Here is an 18,735-nt window from a genome sequence, read left to right as displayed (position 1 = left end):
AGGGTCTTCTGACTTTGGGAAAACGGTACCGGTCATGCGCATTAGTACCCTGACGTACTGACGTCAGTCTAATGCGCCCTGACCGATGTCAGCGATATACTTTGGTATTCGGGCCGACTGGACAGCGGACTACCCAATAGTTAGGACTGCAGCAATGTGGATCCTCGAACATCTACATTTATGGTAGGTACAAAACTGTACTTTTTGGAGAAATTGATGCGGTCTTTTGTGCCTGCTGCTTCAGCTTCCTTGCAACATTGTACCTGGAGGATTTATTTATTTATTTATTTTTTTGCGCTTCTACCAGACTGGTGTCTGAGTTGCAGCCCCTTACGGCTTGTCCTAGTTTTTCTTTTTTTCATGAGGACAAAGTCTCGACAAACTGAGGAAAAACCCTTCTTTTATACTGAAGGTAGTGGTTTAATGAGCTATCAACCTATCAATCTGCCTACCTTTTTCCCCTCTCCCCAAACTGAGAGAGAGGGTGCTGCATACTTTGGATATGCATAGGTAACCTGGAATTTATTTGGGTATGTTGGATATGACCAAGGCTAAATCTGATCCATTATTTGATGTTATGTTATCCTATCTCGCCTTCATTCTTAATGGTTTTGTTCAGAACCTAGCATCGGTTCAGACTCTGCCGTATACTAAACCTCGAGCTTTCACTGGTTCAAGGTAACCTCTTATCACAAGATGCCTAGTGACTGTTACCCAGATCTCATTTGCCGCTTGAAGCTTCGGGATTGCTTTTTCGATGGCTCAGGCTAAGTGGATATTTTCTTAACCTTTTTGTGTGATTGTTGATTAATTTTGTAGTAGTAGAATAATCTTTTTTGATGCAGCTTGAGTGTTCCTTGTTAAAGGTCCTTTCCAGTCTGTTTTTGGCTTTGTGAGGGTAGTCTTTCTCTTGGGCCTCTATCTAGCACTGCCCCCCTTTAGGAATACATTTAAGTTGGAGGATTCCCTTTTTCTCTCCTTGGCCCATCTTTTAGTTAGAGGGCTCCCCTTTATTCCTTTCACCATTTAAATTAGAGCAGTCTCCTCAAGTTAGAGGAGTGCTAACTTTCTAACTTTCTTTCCTTCTTACCACTCGTTAAAAAAAAAAAAAAAAAAATCATCTTTTAGAGTAGTTCTTTTTTTGTATTCTTGCACTTGTGTTAAACTTTTACCAACTTGGTGTTTTTCACTGCTGGTTGCGAACTTGGATAGTGACAGGATGTCTAAAGATTGCAAGCAGTCCAGCTCTAAAAAGTGTGATTTCTTTTACACAAAAAGTCAATCACTGTCACACTAGTTGTGTGTGTACTGCTTTGGTGCTGTCCACCTGCAGGATTCCTGTTCTGTTTACCATGCGTTTAGTTCAAGGGTCTTGCAGGAACAGAAAAATAAGCAAATTCTTCGGGGTTTGTTAAAGGGACTTTGATTTTGCTGTTGGACTCGGGCCAACAAACCTTCAGACATATCTCCCAAAGCTTCTTCGTCTGCAGCTTCTGAGCTGTCAGAGACTTGAAAAATTGATTTCTTCGCATCTGAAACCTGTCTGTTCTGAGGAGAAAGTCTACTTCAGTTCCATTTGCAGCAGCTTCGGAACGGTCTAGTAGTCGAAAGAGGAGTCTGTCACTGTCCTTGGATCCAATTAGTTCAGTGCTGTAATCTTTTGTTGCAATTGGTAGCAGGTAGCCACAAGTCCTATTCTCTGTCATCCAGGAGCCTTTCGGATGATGTGGAGCGGTTGGCTAGAAGGTTGCTTTGTACACCGGCCCTGGCAAAAATTCTCACTAGCCCAGACAGTCATGGAGCTGAATACAGTGGTTTCTTTACCTTTGGTTCCTCCTCCGACTCAGTCGAGTTTGGAGCCAGAGTTCTTGGAAGTCCTAGTGGTGAAAGTCAGACCCGAAATCCTTTTCTGGAGTTTTTCTGGAGTTTCGGTGCTTACCACTTCGGTGTCTTCCCTTGGGTCTGAGGGACGAGACTCCCTTATCTTTTCCGGGGCAGAAAGTCTAACTGGACCCTTGTCAGATCCGACTCTTCCACTCGTGGCTTTGGTGCAGGTGAGTTCTGTGCCTACATCAGCCTCAGCGCCATCTCTTTTTGGCGCAGGGGAGATCTCCCTGTTCCTTGGAGTTGGAGGCTGTTTCGGTTCAGGATCATGGTGCCTTTGAAGTGATGAGGAGCATGCTTTTCTCTGAGACTGCTTCACCCTCTGCTTCAGCTGCTCTTCCCCCCCCCTAAAGGGCCAGTGTCTACCTCCTGGGCAAAACACTCTTCCCAAACTTCCCTGGAACACCCCCCCCCCCCCAAGGAGGTCCCTCTGAAAAGAATGTGCAAGAGGAAAGTGACTTCCCCAGAGTCTGTCACATCCGATACAGACTTAAAGGATTCAGAATGGTCCCCACGGTCGCCCTCTGAGGATGTCTCCTTTGCAAACATCTTAGAGATGCTAAAACAGAGAGGTGGCTGGAAAAAACCCTCCCCTTTTGAAGATGAGTCAGTGTACCTGGAGGCATTTGTTTCTCGACCCTCCAACTTTCGGGTGTCTCTGTCTTGCAGAGTCAGTGGCGCCAGTTCCGAGGAGTCCCAGCAAATGCATTACAGCCCCGGAAGACTGAAAGTTTTTGAACAAAGGTGTCCTAGTAAATGCTGTGGTGGTGGCGGCCACCAAGAAGGAATTAGCTGAAACTTCTGCATTTGTCCATCCACCAAATAAGGAGTCTCGAATGATGGACAGGTACGGGAAACGTATGTTCTCTTTAGCGGCCTTTGCCCTTAGGTTGCTGAATAATTTATCCCATTTTCCCTTTCCTTCAGAGGGATCTCTTCAAGGAGCTATGTGATGCCCTCCAAGGTGCTATAGTTGTGGAGGTATCTGACAAGATAAGCTCTCAGCTTGCAACGTTAATCTCTATAACTCCTCCACGCACCTCCATTTCTTATGTGACCAATGGCGCAAGCAGGGCAGCAGGCACAGGAATAGCTCTGAGGCGACCTTCCTGGATGAGTCGGAGTTTGCTGAACCCTTCAAGTCTTTTATTGATGCCCCATTTGACTGTTTGTCCTTGTTCGGGCCAAAATCCTCTGGAGGCAGTCTGAGGGAGATTCACTGTAGCCAAAAGCCTGGCTAGACATGACTCGAGACAAATGGGTACAGTCCATCATATCCAGGGGTACAACATTCCTTTCTCCTGTCCACCCCTTCCATCAAAGACCATCCCAGACATGCCACCCAGTTAAAGGGATCAAGGAACCCTAGGAATTCAAAGGTTGCTAGAAAAGCGTTCTCCAAGAAGTCCCCGCAGACTAATCTGATCCGGAATTTTCTCAAGGTTTTCTTTTTAGTTCCAAAAAAGACAGGACTGGAGACCAATTTTGGATCTTGGCAGACTGAACAAGTCTGTAAGGAAAACGAAGTTCTGGATGGTAACACTGCAGTCTATACTCCTTTTCTTGGATGTGCTCCATAGATGCTTTCTACCATATAAAGATGGACAGGCGATCCAGAAGATATCTACGCTTCCGGATGGAAGCCAGTCCTTACCAATTCAGAGTTCTGCCCTTTGGCCTCACTACAGCCCCCAGAGTGTTTACCAAATGCATGGCAGTAGTCACAGCTCACCTGAGGCATCAAGGATTCCAGCTGTTTCCATACTTAGATGACTGGCTCCTGACCACCACCGAGCATCTACTAACCAGGACAAGAGACGCCACCATTCATCTCTGCTCAGAACTAGGCATTACTATAAATTTAGAAAAAACTGCCTTGTTGCCATCGCAGCATATTACTTTTATAGTGGCAGACAAACACAAAAGACATGGTGGCAAAACTGCCTCACAAAAGAGTTCAAACAATGTGCCTTCAGGTGTCAGTATTGCTCATGAGGAAAAAATGCAAGCAAAATTTGTCCTCAAGGTTCTGGGTTCAGTGGAAGCTGCAATAACACTAGTCCCACTGGTGTGCTTACACATGAGAATATTACAGTGGCTACTTTTCTACTTTATGCTCAGTGGTCCATGCAGGAGTTGCCCATGTCACACCCAAGTTCTCATTATGCACACCTGCAAGAGGGACCTACAATAGTGGCTTCAGTCCACACAGGTAACGATAGGCATACCATTTGTTCTTCCCCAACTGATAGCTACAGTAACCATGGACTATTCCCAAATAGTGTTGGGGGGCATTATCTGGGGCAGACTGTCCAAGGGACTTGGCAAGAACACTAATACCACTTGCACATCAAAGTCCTAGAGATGAGGGCAGTGCTCTTGGTGTTGCAAGCATTCCAAAGCTGTCTTCCAACAGGTACGATTAGAGTACAAACCGACATGTCCATGGTGTGGTACATCAAACAATGTGGAGCACATCTACCCCCTCTGTCGAAGCTCAGAGTTTGGCAATGCACAATTTCTTCTTGGTGCTTTCTAACTACAACGCACATTCCAGGGAAAGCTGACGTGATAGCGGACAGGTTAAGCAGGGCAATCTTGTGCTTCGAGTGGTCCCTCAAACAGGAAATTGCAAACTGAATTTTTAGCAAACAGGGCCAGTCTTGCTGTGACTGCTTTGCCACGTCCATCAACTCCAAATGCAGCAGCTACTTTGCCCTACTCTCCCCTCTAGCGGAGTCCCCCAGAGATGCACTTGTTCATGACTGGCCCCAGGGACGTTCCACATTTCTCCCGTTTCCATCAATACCCAAAGTTCTCCAGAAATCCAGATTGTCGAGTTGCAAGATGATTCTCATTGCTCCTTACTGGCCTCGTCTGATATGGTTCCCTTTCTATGACTCCATCTTCAGAAGGAGCCTTGGATCCTAGACCCAGTGCCGGATCTTCTGACTCATCTGTCAGGAAAGCTCCACCCATCTCTTCAAAGCCTCAAGCTGATGGCGTGGTTACTCCACTTCCCATCTTAGCCAGGCTTCAAGATCTGTCCCCAGCAGTGCGGCGCTTTCTGGTTTTGTCACGCAAGAATACAGCTAGGAAACTTTGTGCAAGAAAATGCAAGAGGTTTTCTTGCTGGGCAGACTAGAACCATAGGGGCTGTATCAGCAATCCTGGAATTTTTAAGAGACCTTTTAATCTGGGTGTAGCGGCAGCCACGGTACGAGTACAACTAGCTGCTATGTCAGACTACCATCTAACATAATGTCCCACAGATTATGCAAAGCCTTTTAGAGTAGTACATTCCTTTAAGACCTCCCATAAGAGAACCACCACCTCCTTGGGATCTAAATTTGTTGTTATCCTCCATTCGAACCAGCCTCCTCTTGTCCATTAAAATTCTTATCTTGGAAGACTTGTCTTTTTGATAGCAATTACTTCCGCTTGGAGGGTTTCAGAACTGCGAGCTCTGTCCATCCCTCATCTGATTTTCCATGACGACGGGGTGTCTCAGGACAAATCCTTCCTTTCTGCCAAAAGTTTGTTCTGAGGTCAATTTAAATCAGTCTGAGCTACCAGTGTTTTTCCCCAGTTATGCCAACAGAGCAGAATATGAGCTTCACTAATTGGATGTGTACATAGGCAGTTATGTTTCTGTTTACATAGGACAAAGGAGTTTAGAAAATCTGACTGTTTAATTCTCAGAAAACAGAAAAGGAACTTCAATTTCAAAAGTGACTATCAAAATGGCTTAGACGCTATTGTTTATGCCTATAACTCTCGAAATAGAGCGGCTGGGGAAAATTAATGGGCATTCAACTATTGCAATGTCTACTTCCACTGCCTTTCAAACTAGGCTCCATTTGGATTCAGTATGTGCTGCAGCTACATGTGTTGACCCTCATACCTTTATCGCTCATTACAAAGTAGATGTGGCCTCCCGGAACAGGGCATCCTTTGGTTCCAATGTTCTGAAGAGTTTATTCCCTTGAGCCAACCAGGTAAGAAGGTGCTGGGGATGCTGTCCCAACCATCAAGAATGAAGGCAAGCTGGGACAACATAACCTAAAGAAGTTATGTATTTGCCATAACGTTCCATGTTTATTGTCCACAATCTCTACTTCATTCTTGCATCCCACCCTCCTTTCCCCCTTCCTGGAGGATTGAGAGGACCTTCTCTAAAATTGGCTGTAAGTTCCTGATTCCCTTCATGCCTTGGGAATTATGGGCAGCGGGTCTGTTGTAGTAGTTGTATTGGGTTGCGTATCTAGTGATTAGTTGTCTGTAACGAGATCTGGGTAACAGTTGCTAAGCATCTTGGGATGGTATGTAGCCTCGAGCCAGTGAAACTCTCTAGCTTTAGTATAGTCAGAACCGATGCTCTGTTTCAAACCCAACCATCAAGAATGAAGGCGAGATTATGGACAAACATGGAATGTTATGGTGAGTAGACTTTTTTTTTTTCTGTCATCCTTGATCTTTGGGGCTTACTGTTTCTAAGCAGACTATTTCTTCTTGGATTTCTAAAGCTACTTCCTTTTGTTGCACTTTTAATGGCAAGAGCCTCCTTTTTCAGTTAAGGCTCATTCTTCTAGAACTAGGGCTTCTTCTGGTACCCTTTTTTCCAAAGGCTTGGATACTAATTCTGTTCTTAAAGCACCTACCTGGACATCTGTGCATACATTTACCAAGTTGGATGGTGGCTCTAGAGCCAGGGCTGATTTTGCTAGTTCATATCTTCTTGTTTTCTTTAGGGGACTGTTCTGCCCTTTCCTCCTCCCAAGTTTTTCTTGAGCTTTGGCACTCTCCCATAGCATTAAGAATACCACAGTAGTGAATGTAAAGAGAGTGCAGTTGTGTAAAATCTTCTATTGGTAGATGCCTTTGCCTTCAGTACTGCAGCTTTCACTTCCTCCCTCCATCCCCCTTGGATGTTCTTGGCGTTTCACTGTTTTAGTCATTACATTTGGGTTATCTGCTTGCAGGTAGCCCTTAGTCTGCCTGATTATCATAGTCGTGGGTCCTGCGTCAGTTGCTGTCTCAATCTTCCATGACGTCAGGTAGTCTGGTATAAAGCATGTAGCCGATATCTGTCTTTCTTGCTGTGCCCGAAGCAGAAGCAGTTCGCAAGTGCCGGTTGGCTGACTCCTGAAATTTTGGTTTTCGAGTTTCAAATCTGAAGTCTTCAAAGCCAAGTATCCTGTTTGGGATCCTTTTTCTTGCTGTAAACCGATGTCAGTAAAAGTTAACTATTGTATTACTTGTGGAAAGCAAATACCTCAAAGATTTTCATTCGTACTGCATTCCTTGCTTAGGCCCAGACCACGACGTCCCTCGCTGTCAGTTTTTTGTGCCTTATTCAATCCTCTAACTATTTGTCTGTTCATTTTCGCATCCATTTTGGTACTTGGTTCAATTATCCCGAAATGGCTCCAGTAAGCCACCTGACTACTGACTTTGCGAGAAAACGCAAAGATAAAGACAGACCGCATAGGTCCAAAGTTGCTACCGACGCTTCCGTTAAGCTAGTCGCCAGTTCGCTGGTACTCTGGTGCTTTCGCAGCCCCTGATACACACTACTTCAGATTTGCAGGCCTCTACTGAGACCCATTCGGAGTCTGGTATGCCACGAGATGGTTCTTAGACTATGGAACCTGCGGATGTCTCTACCTTTGGGTCTGGAGTGCTGTGCAGGCACTGGCTTCTGAGGGTGTAGTCAGGCCTACTGACTTGCGTAGTAAACCAACACCATCTTCTTCAAGGCCTAAAACTAGATCCACGCCTAGAAAACCGCCCACACTGCATGGTCAGGCCCCTGTGCCTAAAAAACAAAACTGATAAGAATGGCTGAAGACCTTATTACTCTGAGGGGAAGCCACCCTTCTCCCTGAGACCTAGAACTGATTTTCCTTTTGATTCTTGTGATCAGGATTCTGAAATTTGTTTTTCTGATGACCAGGATTTGCTCTTGTGTACCTGCGAGGATTCTGATGCAGAGGACTCCATTCCCTCTGCTTCTCCTCCAGAAGATTTCTCTTTTGGTGAAACTTTGCATACTGTTAAGGAACATGTCCGCTGGGAAAGCCAGGATTACTCTGACTCCAAAAAGAGGCTTAGGGAATTTCTTACTCCTACCTCAACTTTAGCTATCCCTCCTGTTCTGGACATTTGTAGATGATGCCTTCTTAGAATCTAGCCTGATAGCAGACACTTGCTCCCAGGAAACCTGACAGGTATTAGAGTACCTGACTCAAGTTCGACTTTAAGAATCCTACTGTGGCTGCAGAGACCACTTCACAGGGACCCAAAGGCATCAAGGCTACTACTGCCAAAAACCTTACCCCCTCTGCTAGAGATTCCAGGGCCCTAGACAGATGGGGTAAGAAGGCATACACTTCTGCTACTTAAGTATCAGTAGCATATTACTGGATTGCTTAAACAGAAAATGATGATTCCTGACTGTGCTGAAAATGAAGAATTACAGGATTTAATACATTCTGCTGTACAAGTTGGTAAACATACTTTGCAATGTGGTTTTGATTCATTAGAGGCATCTTGCAGGGCTTCTGTCACTGTGTCTGTACTTAGAAGGCATGCTTGGTTTAAGGAGCAAACTTTGCCAGATCATGTAAAAGCTAAATTACTGGATGCTCCCTTAAACCAAGACCGCCTGTTGGGCAACAAAGCAGAAGTAGTACTTAAAAAGATGGAGGAAAAAGCTAAATCTATGCAAACTGTTAAAGATTTCCTGCAAGTACAGCCTCCCAGATTTAGTAGGCACTGGCCTTCTAAGAATGTCCTTTCCTGTCTCTTCCAGGCCTTCAGTCCAAACTCAGGACCAGCAGACCACCCAGGCTTCAGTCTCAAGGTACTCACAGGCCTAAGCAGTGGGGGGGCTCCCACTTCCAAAGCTGGAAGTAGTAAGACACCCCCCCCCATGGTAAACTGTCACAGTGACTTAACCTTAAACCTTCCACGCCCTGCTCAACTTGACTGTTCCTTTAGGGGGAAAGATCACTCTGCATGCAAAAAACTGGGAACGCATTACCCAAGATAAATGGGTTTTAACTACAGTTTCCCAAGGATACAGATTCCACTTCCACTCCTTACCTCAAACGGTTGGCCAGACCTACCCCCAAATCAGTGGGCAGAGGCTCAAAAGCAGGTTCTCTGTCCTAAGTATCAGTGCTATTCAGCCTGTCCCAGAAGAGGAATGAGGGCAAGGTTTTTACTCAGGACTTTTCCTGGTACCAAGAAAAGACAATTCCTGGTGTCCTTTCCTGGACCTGTCTATCCTAAACACCTTTTTGATGATCCCAAAATTCAAAATGCTAACTCTTCATCAGCTACTTCCCATGCTAGGCAAAAATGCCTGGTTGGCAACATTGGATTTAAAGGAAGCTTACCGGCACATCCCAATAAGGGAATCTTGCAGAAAAGCAGGCTCCAGGCACCATCAGTTCTCTGCACTGCCCTTTGGCTTATCTATTGCGCCCAGGGTATTCACAAAGTGCCTAGCTCCAGTCATTGCATGCTGCAGGCAAAGAAGTATTCAAATATACTCATACCTGGACAATTGTCTAATTCAGGCAGAAAGCCAGGACATACTATTAAATCATCTGGCATTTGTAAAGAAACTACTAACTTCACTGGGGTACACCATAAACAAAAAGAAATTGCACCTAGTACCCTGCCAACAAATTGTGTTCCAGGGAGCAAGCTGGAGTCCAACTTCCTAGATGGCCTACCTCACGCCAGAGAAACAAATTTGTTTGACAGCTTACTTCAAACTACTGGCCACAAAGACCCAGCTATCTGCAAGGAAAACGCTGCAAGCCCTGGGGTTCATGGCCTCTTGCATTCTACTAATTCCATATGCAAGACTGCATATGAGGAAACTGCAATGGTATCTAAAAGACCTATGGTGTCAACTTTCTCAGGACCTAAAATAAATGATTCCTATCATTAATTGTATAAAGGCACAATTCCTTTGGTGGGCAGAGGCCTGCCACCACAACAAGGGACTGCCATTCGCTCTACCTCCTGCCGCCCAAACCCTAACAGACGCATCAGAGTATGCATGGAGGGCTCACTTGGCAGGGCAGTGCATGCAGGGCAAATGGAACCCAAGTCGGATGCACCTGCATATCAAAGAAATGTTAGCTGTACAGAATTCTCTGACAGCCTTCCAAGACCACATTCTTCCAGGACAATTATTGGTAAAGACAGACAACGCCAATGTTATGTGGTACATAAACAAGCAGGGGGGAACGCACTCGTACCCTCTCTGCAGACTAGCCATGGCTTTGTGGAACACAGCCTTGAGCTACCAAGTGCATCCACAAGCTCAATTCCTGCCAGGCAAGCTAAATACACAGTCAGACCCAAACAGAAATCTCATGGACCCACACGAGTGGAAACTGGAACCAAAGATATTCAACATTTTGTGAAATAAATGGAGGAGCCCAGAGATAGACCTGTTTGCCTCCACTCAGAACTACCAGTTGGACCAATTATGCACATGGGCTCCCAACAGACAAGCTTGGAAAGTGGATGTCCTGTCCTTCACCTGGAAAAGCATATCCGTTTATGCCTTCCCCCTCTGCCTGTCCTCTCCAAAGTTCTGCTAAAGCTCAAACAGGACAAACCAAGGACAATACTCATTGCACCAGACTGGCCATGCCAACACTGGTGTACCCCCCTCTTAAGCCGTGTCACTGCTGGAACCATGGCACCTGCCTCAGACCTCTTCCCTCCTGTCCCAGCAGTAGGGCCAGATTCTGCACCCACAGCTTCAAACCCTGAACCTTGCAGCCTGGCTAATTACCTGAGCTCTTCATTACCATCCCTCAGTAAGCAAGTGATGGATGTCATTCTGGAGGCAAGGAGGCCTAGTACTAGAAAAGTGCATGCTGAAAAGTGGAAAAGATTCTGTTCCTGGAGCCAAACTTAGGGGATGGGCACAACAGTGCCCAATTTACCACATATTCTTCAATACTTAACGGAGATGCTTCACAGGGGTCTTTCCTTCTCTTCCATTAAAATTCATGCCTCTGCCATTTCAGCACATTATAATACGGAGTCACTCCTCTTCTCTCATCCACTGCTGAAGCATTCCTTCAGAGGGGCCAAAAACATAGACCACCCAGGAGAGCCCCTACTCCAGCCTGGGACCTTAACTTTGTATTGGAAAAGCTCACTCTACCTCCCTTTGAGCCAGCTGCAACTGCGGAGTTGAAATTCCTTTCCTGAAAAACAGCCTTCCTTGAATTACAGGCCCTCATAACAGTGGAGCCTTTCATCATCTTTCATGTGGACAGGGTGTCCCTCAGGACCAATCCATTTTTTATGCCAAAGGTGGTATCCACTGTGGCCCTTAATCGTCCATTCATTTGACAACCTTCTTTTCTAATCCACAGAACAAAGGGGAACGAATACTGCACTCCTTGGACGTACACAGATAACTTGGATTTTACTTGGACAGCACTAAGCCTCTCAGGAAATCTGAACTGCTGCTGGTTGCATTTGCTGCAGGGGCAGAGGGGAAGGCCATTTCAAAGCAAACCATTTATAAGTGGATAGGCCATTGCATTAATTTCTGCTATTGGCACCATGGAAAACCTACCCCACAGTGGTAAGACCCCATTCCACCAGGGCTTCATCTACTTCTACAGTCTTTCTCAGAGGTGTTCCTACCAGGGACATCCTAGAAGCTGCTACCTGGAGTTCTATACATACCTTCACCAAGCATTGCCAGTTTTTTCCTAAATCCATAGCTGGTTTTGCCACTGCTGTCTTGCAGGGCCTAATAGCTGGTCCTAATGCTCTCCAATTGCCTCCTCCCTTCCTTAGCTTTGGGAATCTACCCAAATGTAATGACTGCAACAGTGAAACGCGAAGAAGATAGTACAGTTGTGTAGAACATCTACATTTATGGTAAGTCAAGTGTATTCACTGTTGCAGTCCTGGTTACCCTCCCTCCAGCCCCCTGACTTCTATTGATTAACCGCTCTTCTTATTTACTGTACTTAAAGCATTCTGGTGTATTTGCTTTTTGTTGGAGGTGTAACCTTGTATATAATTGCTTCCCATTATGGGTGCACCTGACATCTGGGGCAAGAAAAACTGATGTAATGGCGTCTGCTGCATGCTTTATACCCCTGACTACCTGACGTCATGGAAGATGAGACTGCAACCGACGCAGGACCCAAGACTTTGATAATCAGGCAGACTGACAGCTACCTGCAAGCAGATGACCAAAATGTAATGACTGCAACGGTGAATAACACTCTAACATCTACATTTATTGTAAGTGTACACAACTGTGCTTTCTTTACTTCCTGGGTATATATATTGCCTCTTGGGTGCATACCTTTTAAATTCAGAAGTCTTTGGGAGACTGGAAGTCGGGCTTCCATGGCAGGGAATCCCCTATCGTTAAGAATACTGCCACACTGAAGGCAAGGACATTTATTGTTATGGTAAGATTTTACACAACTGTACTTTCTTACTATATAACATAGCGTTACTAATTTATTAAGACTTGACCCTCATTCAAACACTTGGGGGGGCATAGAAACACTTTATAAACAACTGATCTGTTTTCATCTCTCCTAATGATGGGATCTCTGATCTGACCCTTGGATCTGGCTTGGCCACATTCTCCAGACTTGGATCTGACTCTTGAACTCCTTCCTCATACTTATAGTGCACTAGACCAACAAAAGCACCTTGGATCTTATTTGCCTTTTCAGCGTCCCGAGGCAGATCTCTGCGTTCTTGAGCTGTGCTTTTTTCCCCATAATAGGCTAGTAGTAATTTCAAATCTCATTGGTTCTGTAAGTGATCCTCCGTCATCGTAGTTAATTCCTTCCTTTAGTCTGTGTGCATGTGAGCGTTTTTCTGTCTTCCTGTCCAAAAAAAAAATGTTTGTAGTTTACAGTTAGTTTAGCTTTAAAATTTAAACTGCAAGGTTAAATTCCTTTTGTTAGCTTTTAAATCTTGAAGTGTCCGTTGGTTTTTGCGGTCTTCAAGTTGTATTGTCTGAAACCCCCCCCCCCCCCCCGGCTTCAAGCATTGCACTTCATGTGAGCATAAAATCCCCAACCAGGATGCCCACAAGGAGTGCATGTATTGCTTAGGTGCAGATCTAAAAGCAGACTTTAATTTGTGCATCCTCTTAATCCAGTCTCTTGCAGACAGGTGTACTAAGCTGATATTGAGTGGTCTCCTTTCATTGATGTCTTTGATCAGCCCTGTTCCTATTCCGTAGGAGCAGAGTGGATATCTGAGTCGAGGTGTCTGTGCTGGGTCCTGGGGTGTGGGATCAGCTCCATTTTTGCTGGAGTCCTCTCTTCCCTTCGGTGCTTTGGCCCTTGACAGTTCAGGTCCAATCCCTTCTGGAGGCCACAGATCTGCGAGTCCTAGGTGTTTTTCCCCCTGTGGCTTAGTCTTTGGGGGAGACTGAGGTCCTCTCCAGATGTTCGTGTTTCACTGTTGCAGTCATTACACTTGGGTTATCCTGCTGGCAGGCTACCCGCAGTCTGCCTGAATTCCGAAGTCCTGGTCTGGCGTCTGTTGCGGTCGCCTCTTTCCTGACGTCAGTGTGCCAGGGGTATAAAAGATGCAGCAGACGCCATTTTCTTCAGTCTTTCTTGCCGCGCGGTGCCCGAAGAAAAAGCAGTTGGCCTACTCCTGAGGTCTTCTAAATCTAATTTCAGATCCGGAGTCTTCAATAAAGCTAACAATTTGTATTTCTTGTGGGAAGCAAATACCTCATAAGGACTTTCATTCTTACTGTATTCCTTGCCTAGGCCCTGACCACGACGTTGCTAGCTGTCTGTTTTGTGCTAGATTTAACCAACGCACTATTAAGCGCTGGTATGATTTTGCTTTTCATTACTTTGGCCGAAGGTTTAATTATATAATGCCATCGGAACAGCCGACGACCGGAGTTTATAAAAAGCGCAAGGGAAAGGGCAGGCATCTGAGGTCCAAAACAGAGTAGGCCTCCGCTAGGCCAGTCGCCAGTTCTCAGTGAGGCGCTTTCACAGCCCCTGACACCCGCTACAGACTCCCAAGTGCAGCATTCTCCTAGACAGACTTCCATGCCTAAGAAACAGATGCTTAAAATGGCCGAAGACCTAATTACTTTGATCAGGGGTTTCCATCCCCCTCCTGATAAGAGGCCTAGGCAAGACACAGAACCTGATTCTTCTGATCAGGTTTCCATTTCCTCTGACTCTTCAGAACAGGGATACTCTTCCTCCCTATGAGGATTCTGATGCTGAAGAATCTATTCCTTCAGCCTCTCCTCCTGAGGATTATTCTTTTGGGGAAACCCTACATAACATGAGGGAGCATTTTCACTGGGAGAGCCAAGGTTATTCAGAATCTAAGAAAAGACTCAGACTTTCCTTTACTGCCTCCGCACAGACCACTTGCTATTCCACCTGTTCTTGACATTGTAGATGTATTTTCAGAGTCCGGCCTGTCTCCTGACTCTTTACCCCCAGCACAGGGTTCCAAATTCTCATAAATTTCTATATAAAAACCCTGCTGCTGACCCAGAAACTATATCTCAGGGTCCCAAAGGGATCAAGGCTTCCACAGCAAAAAACCCTGTCCCCTCTGATGGGGATTCTAGGGCACTGGACAGATGGGGGGGGGGGGGTAGTTTACACTTCTGCTATGCTGGCTGTAAGGGCTTTAAATTGTCAATTTCATATGCTGAAATATCAGCAGTACTTAATGTTGCTGCTAAAACAGAAAATGTTGACATTCTGAATGTTCTGAATTCAAGGAAATGCAGGATTTATTGCATGCAGCAGAACAAGTGGGAAAGCATACTTTGCAATGTGGTTTTGATTCACTTGAGACCTCTTGCAGGGCCGCTGTTGCAGGTTCTGTCATTAGAAGACGTGCTTTGTTAAAGGAACAGAATCTGCCTGATCATGATAAAATTATTGGATGCTCCATTACAGCATGATACTGTGTTTGGTATTAAGGCAGAAGAGGTGTTGAAGAAAATGGAGGATAAAGAGAAATCTATGCAGACAGTGAAGGATTTCTTACAGGTACAGCCACCCAGATTTAGCAGGAACTGGCCTTCTAAGAATTGGTCCTTTCCAGTGTCTGACAGGCCACAAAGAGGCAGATACAGACACCCTAGAGGCAGATCCCAGCCCCAAGGCTCATACAGGCCCAAGCAATGTGGTGCTTCTACTTCCAAAAGCGGAGAAGACCAAAGCCATATAGGAAACAGTCCCAATGACTTTCTTCTGCCAATGCCAAGCACTTATCTTTTGGCAGCACCCTTGGGGGGGGAAAGCTAGCACTTTTTTCACAAAATTGGCACATTATCATACAGGACAAATGGGTCTTGAATAGTCTCAGGGCTACAGGTTCCACTTTCACACCCTTCCAAAGGCACACGGTATGCCAGACCTGCCACACAATCAATGGGCAGAGGCACAAAAGCAAGTTTCCCCTCTCATGGACATGAGGGCCATTCAGCGAGTACCACAGCAAGAGCAGGGACAAGGATTTTACTCGAGACTTTTCTTAGTACCCAGAAAGGACAAAGCCTGGAGACCAATACTGGACCTGTCTATTCTAAACACTTTTCTGGACGTTCAAAAATTCAAAATGTTGAGACTGCAGCAGCTTCTGCCCATGCTGGGCAAGAAGGCTCGTCTTGTAACTTTGTATCTCAGAGGCATACCTGCATGTCCCAATTAGACAATCTTGCAGAAGATACCTCCGTTTCATAGCTGGCTCAATGCACTACAAATTCTCTGCACTGCCCTTTGGCTTATCTACTGTGCCCAGGGTCTTCACAAAATGCCTGGCACCAGTAATTGCATTTTGCAGACAAAGAGGATTTCAAATATATCCCTACTTGGATGACTGCCTTATTCAGCAGAGAACAAAGACATTCTACTGAAGCATCTGGCATTTCTAAAAAAGATTACTGATTTGCCTAGAGTACACAGTAAATGAAAAATCAAAACTAGTACCCTCTCAAGAGATAATATTCCTGGGAGCAAGCTTAAATACAACTGCCCAGATGGCTTATCTCTCACCAGACAAAGGCAACTGACTTCTTACTTCGAAAAGATGGCAACACAGACCCAGTTATCTGCAAGAAAAATTCTGCAGGCTTTGGGCTTCATGGCATCCTGCATTCTGCTAATTCCATATGCAAGATTGCATATGAGGAGTCTACAATGGTATCTAAAAAGTGTTTGGACTCGACATTGCCACAGCCTGGAAACATTAATTACCCTCATTCCCTGCCTGCAACAGGAGTTTCGATGGTGGGCACAGACCTGTCACCACAACAAGGGACAGCCATTCACTCTACCCACAGCCAGGCAGACACTAACAGATGCATCAGATTATGCCTGGGGGGCCCACATGGAAGGAAAATGTATATGTATTCAGGGCACATGGCCCGCAAGCCAAATGCATCTTCATATCAATCAAAAAGAGATGCTAGCTGTACAGAATGCCCTGACAGCCTTCAAGGATCTACTTCATCCAGGACAACTGATAGACGGACAATACTACAGTCATGTGGTACATAAGCAGGGAGACGCACATTCTTACCCCCTCTGCAGACAAGCCATGATTTTGTGGAACACAGCATTAACTTATCAAGTGCATCTGCAAGCACAATTCCTGCCAGGAAAGACGAATACTCTGGCAGACAAACTAAGTAGAAACCTTATGGGCCCTCACGAATGGAAGCTAGATCCACAAATCTTCAGCATGATAACAAGGAAATGGGGGATGCCCAGACATCTATTTGCCTCCCCTCACAACTGCCAACTACAGAGATTCTGCACAAGGACTTAAATCACAAACAAGCATGGAAAGTGGATGTTCTGTCATTCAGCTGGAAAACCCTTACAAGTATATGCCTTTCCTCCACTGCCTCTCCTCCCCAAGGTACTCCTGAAGGTCAGACAAAAATGATACCGATTGCCCCGGACTGGCCACGCCAGCAATGGTACCCAATCCTAAAGAGCTTGTCTCAAGGCCCAGCGTGGACATTACCTCAAATTCCTCATTTACTGACCCAACAAAGCAATCAGATCCTGCACAGCCAGCTCAGAACCCTAAATCTGGCTGTATGGCGGATAATGTAACCATTCAGAACACACCTCTCTCTAAAGCAGTTATGGATGTTATTTTGGAGGCCAGGAGGCCCAGCACCAGAAAATCTTATGCAGAAAAATGGAAGAGATTCTGTGCTTGGAACCAGGCACAAGGAATTGACATGCTTTTACCAAATATTCCTTAGATTTTACAATACCTAACTGAGATGCTGGACAAAGGCCTATCCTTCTCATCCTCTGCCATTTCAGCTCATTACAATACGGATCCACCTATTTTTTCACATCCACTGCTAAGGCAGTACCTCAGAGGGGTCAAAAACGCAAGACCTCCAAGGAGAGCACCAATACCTGCATGGGACCTCAATTTGGTCTTGGAAAAGCTCACATTGCCTCCTTTTGAGCCAGCCAATACTGCTGAGATAAAATTTTTATGGAAAACAGCTCTGCTCCTAGCAATAACTTCAGCAAGAAGAGTCTGAGTTACAGGCATTAATGGCTGTGGAACCTTTCATTATTTTCCATCCGGACAGGGTTTCTCTAAGGACAAAACCCAACATTTATGCTTAAGGTAGTGTCCAGTGTGGCTCTTAACCAAACCATTCATTTGCCTACCTTTTTATCCAAACCCACAGAATAAAGGGGAGATACTTCTGCATTCTTTGGACATACACAGACTGTTACACTTCTACGTGGACAAAACTAAAGCTTTCAGAAAGACTGAGCAACTTTTAGTGGCATATGCTGCAGGATCACAAGGAAAGGCTATTTCAAAGCAGACTATTTCAAAATGGATAGGCCACTGCATTTGTTTCTGCTATTCACAGCATGGCAAATCAGTGCCTAAGGGCATTAGGCCACATTCAACCAGAGCAGCAGCCACTTCAGCAGCCTTCCTCAGAGTACCAACCAAGAATATTTTGGAGGCTGTAACTTTGACTTCAATGCACACTTTTGCAAAGCACTACCACTTTCCTCTCTACTCTAAATCCAGAGCAGCTTTGCCACTGCAGTTCTGCAAGGCCTCATAGCCACTCCTAATTCTATTTAGGCCCAACCACCCAACCTCAGCTTTGGGATTCAACCCAAGTGTAATGACTGCAGCAGTGAAACACGATTAACATAGTACAGTTGTTTACCTACCATAAATGTAGCTGTATGCCTGGGGGTATTCACTGTTTGCAGTCCAGGTTACCCTCCCACCACCCCCCCCCTTTCATTGCTGGGGCTAATCTGCACCTATCTATTCTATACAACCTATGTGGTGTATTTGCTTGTAGATGAAGGTAATGTTTGTTACTGCATGCTTTTTTATAAGCAGAATTTTTAGCCTACCCTTTGGGGGCACCTGACATCTGGGGCAAGAAAAACTGAAGAAAATGGCGTTGGCTGCATTTTTATACCCCTGGCGCACTGACGTCAGGGAAGAGGCGACGGCAACCAACGCCGGATCAGGACTTTGGAATTCAGGCAGACTGCAGGTAGCCTGCCAGCAGGATAACCCAAGTATGATTGCAACAGTGAATACACTCTTAACATCTACGTTTATGTTGGGTACACAACTGTACTGTCTCGCTTTTCAGATGGGGGAAGAGGGCTTTCTCCTAAGTTGGAGATCCATCACCATGTCCTGCAATCCTTCCCTGTACCCCCCTCAGGTTGGGGCCTTGAGCTCATTTGTTCTGTTCTGAGTCAACCCATCCCAAGCGGCCTCCAGATTCTCCCTGCCCAGGAG

The 18,735-nt window shown here is 45.5% G+C and overlaps 1 protein-coding gene across 3 annotated transcripts in view; it reads left to right on the top strand.

Moving 5' to 3' along the window:
* The window catches only part of CAPNS1 (calpain small subunit 1), an 855,931-nt gene that overhangs the window by 139,629 nt on the left and 697,567 nt on the right, over positions 1 to 18,735 (top strand). The window lies entirely within an intron of this gene.

This window comes from Protopterus annectens, chromosome 1.part0, assembly GCF_019279795.1.
Source record: "Protopterus annectens isolate FY-2018-M chromosome 1.part0, PAN1.0, whole genome shotgun sequence".
Taxonomy (NCBI): domain Eukaryota; kingdom Metazoa; phylum Chordata; order Ceratodontiformes; family Protopteridae; genus Protopterus; species Protopterus annectens.
This window is presented reverse-complemented; position numbering and strand designations above follow the sequence as displayed.